General features: G+C 39.1%; 1 long non-coding RNA gene across 2 annotated transcripts; it reads left to right on the plus strand.

Moving 5' to 3' along the window:
- The first annotated feature begins 216 nt into the window (after positions 1 to 216).
- On the plus strand, positions 217 to 2,921 carry LOC141588485 (uncharacterized). 2 transcript variants are annotated; one of them, XR_012519789.1, is made up of 3 exons: positions 217 to 2,049; positions 2,169 to 2,283; positions 2,607 to 2,921. It is a non-coding gene; the product is annotated as an uncharacterized LOC141588485 (long non-coding RNA). The 2 variants fall into 2 exon arrangements; XR_012519790.1 differs by having other exon boundaries at positions 223 to 712.
- Positions 2,922 to 3,622: the final 701 nt, after the last annotated feature.

Genomic DNA, 3,622 nt, shown 5'->3' on the forward strand with positions numbered 1-3,622 from the left:
TGATATTATCCCTATAATCATGTTTGTAATCTTGTGTATCTTATGCAAAAATGTATAGGTTTACACTCTATGTTATTTGTATATATATATATATATAGACTTACCGAAATAGGATCTCGTGCGAACCTATAGTTCAGTGCGAACTTACGAACTCCATCTCAGCCCTTGATCAAATTAGATCAAAGGTTAAAAACAACGCCCACTTCTACTCTCCTCACTCTCTCCTAAACTAATGCCCCGAGTCCCCGACCCCTAGCCCCCCTCACACTTATCCACCACCACTCGTCGTCACTGTTGGCCGCCATTGTCGTCGGAGCTCCGTCATAAAATTCACCGGTGCACCACCATAACTCCACCGTCGCCGACCATTTCATTTTCATCTTATTTCCCTTCTCCACCTAACTCACTCCGTCGGCCTGCTGGCCGCACCACCACCTCGTTTTTCAAGTCGCCAACATCGACCACACCTATTAGCCGCCGCCCCCGCCTTCTCCGACCACCGACGTCATAAATCTGGTCGACTACTATGAAGAACACTCAAACCAAATCGAGCCAATACTCACATAAATCTTTCGTCGAACACCACCACCAGCGACTGATTCTTTTGTCGTCGAACCTAATCTGAAGGCGACATCGACCAGACATGATGGACCCATTTCTGGAGAGATAAGGGTGACATCGAGGGGATATGTGTTCCATACTTAGATTTCAGGTTAGTAGATTTGGATAATTAAAAAACGTCAAAATAGAAGCATTTTTGAAAACTTTGCTACCTGTTCGTGTTTTTCCTTTAAATTGAGTTTTGTGGATCGAGTTTATTGGATAATTAGTCGAAATGTCCCCTTTTGGATCGAGTTTTTCCTTCAAATTGAGGGAAACCGCATTAAGGACAATCGAGAATTTGTGTTATTGTTCGGTTAAATGTGTGAATTTGCTGATAAATTATGGGTTTATGTATCATTTATTATACTTTCTTCGAAAAGGGGACATTTCAACTCAAGAATTAGCCTTCAAATCCGCGGTTAGACTATGTGGGACATCAGAAGAAGCAAGAAAATCAATGGGAGATGTAGCATTCATGGCGGAATTCGTAAAATTTTTAGAGGCGAGATCATATGAAACACGAGAAATGGCAACTGAGGCATTGTCTAGCATGGTTATGGTACCGAAAAACAGGAAGAAATTCTCCAATAATGATTATAACATTGGTATTATTCTTCAGTTGCTTGATCCAAAAGATGGGAATTCATCGAATTCTAAGTTATTATTCTCAATATTGCTGTCAATTAGCAGTTGCAATCATGCAAGAAAAGTAATTTCACATTCTGCATATTTTAAGAACATTGAGAAACTTGTAGAAACTGGTGTTTATGATGCAAAAAAGATTATCAGGAAATTATCAACTAATAGATTCAAGAGCTTATTGAATGGCATCTTACACTCGTAAAATCCGAAAATGTTGTTCGTAACGTTTTCGGTTATTGGTTGTGTGGTGTTCAACTGGGAGCAAAGTGGGTGTAGGTGTGGGTGATTTGGACAATTATAGCAATGTTGATAATGTTCTGTTGGTTTGTCGGTTTCTGTGTAATAATTGGGAGGTGCAGTAATTGCGCAGGTTCTCGTGGGTTGATTGACGGTGAATGTGCTTGTGGTGGTCATTTGGGTGAGGTACTGGTCGTGGGGATTATTGGTCAGGTGGTGTCGCAGGTTGTGGCTGTGGATACACTAAATACTAGCCAAGGTGCACATGGTATTACTACCGGATACACAAGTCGATTTGTGTATCCGATAGTAATTCCATGTGTATCCGGTACTAATACAATGTGTATCTGAAGTAGTAATAAGGTATTTTGGTGTTGGGGGTATCTGAAGTAGTAATAAGGGTATCCGGTTGTAATACCATGTGTATTCGGTACTAATCTGAATGAGTGTATCTAAGTGAAATCGATAACTAAAGCGATTCTAAGGCTTGTTCACTGTTATTGGCAGACCATGGTTGTTTCCTTTTCTTTAGTAGTTAGACCAATTCCATGGCTTATTATGTCTGAAGTATGTCAATGCACTTGTGTATATTTACTGAAGTTTATCTGATGTGAGTTGTTGAGTTTCCTAGTGCTGTAATCTACTGCAATATTCTCTGAATTTTTGATTTGTTTGTTTTCGGCTAGATTCTCCCAGTGAGTATAAAAGGGCTAGAAGGACGTGTAGCGACATTGGCAAATTTTCTGACATTCTGGGGGATCACTATGAGTGCTAACCAGATGCTCAGTCGGAGCAGCGGAGGTAATATTTCTTGGATGGATATAAATCCGCGGGATTATTAGCTTGTCCATGAGTCCTATGCTCATCCTCTCAGGGCTGATACACGCACCTAAGATGACTCATGGACCAAGCTAATAGCCCCGTGACATTAGCACTCGCCTATTTTTCAAAAGTTTGTCCCCATCCGAATTCAGAAAACTAAATACAACATAAAATTTCAGTAACATTATATTGATAGTTCTTCTAAAATCTAAATAACTAAGATAGATATAGATGGCGTATTATCACTAAGGTTAAATACTCGGCATTAACCCAGTCTGAACTGGTTTTGATGTCAATTGCAGGGATCTTCGCCATTTACAGTCTTTTGTGCTTTTAGTGCCATACTTGTAGCAGTATATGGCTTCCTGAGACAAAAAGAAGAACTCATAAGGAAATTCAAGCATATTTCAGATGAAGCTAAACGCAAATTGGTCGATAACTACTGAGTATTTAATACCAAATTCATGATATCATGAGATATTCTTTCTGTTTGTATGAGTATATATAGCTGATTCTGAATTTGTCCCAACATTGAGAAACTGAAGGTGTATAAAAAAAATTATTTGGATTGGAACAAGATTATCATTCACTCTTTCCGGTTCAATACTTTATTGCTCTACAATAAGACCATACCATTTTCTTAACAGTTCAATATAGAGTATCTATTTTACAATGAGGAACGTTATCGATCTACTGTTTTCGATTTTTAGCTGCCAGCTGCAAATTTCAATCTATTGGGGGTTAAATACAAATCAAAAATCTATTCTGACATGGGGGCAAGTTAGGTGACACGCCGGCGCGGCGATTTATGGTTGCCGACGAGGTTACTGGCGTGTGTAGAGGTGATTGCCGACGACTCATGATGGTTGTGGGGATCATTGGTAAGGTGGCGTCGTAGGTTGTGGCAATGGATACACAAAGTGTCAGGTACACATGGTACTATTACTGAATACACAAATCGATTTGTGTATCTGGTAGTAATACAATGTGTATCCGTTATCAATACCATGTGTATCTGAATTAATGATAACTAATAAGGGTATTTCCATAAATTTCTCTATTTACCGCCTTGTTTATCCTTACAAGTTGGATTATTGACTGTCAATGGGTTTATCAAAACATCAAACTAGATGAGTATATAATAATCTAGGAGGTAGACAATATGATTAAATACTGAAAATAAAACTTCAATAAGAAGCTTTTTCTTTGAAATACAACAGTAACCCAATTCCTCGAGCCTTAAGGGTTGTCCTGAATAGCGGGGTAAGGAAGTAAGGGAGTCGGGTAAAGCAGTAAGGAAGTCGGCAACACAGAGAGG

The sequence above is a fragment of the Silene latifolia genome, chromosome 1 (assembly GCF_048544455.1).
Source record: "Silene latifolia isolate original U9 population chromosome 1, ASM4854445v1, whole genome shotgun sequence".
NCBI classification, from domain to species: domain Eukaryota; kingdom Viridiplantae; phylum Streptophyta; class Magnoliopsida; order Caryophyllales; family Caryophyllaceae; genus Silene; species Silene latifolia.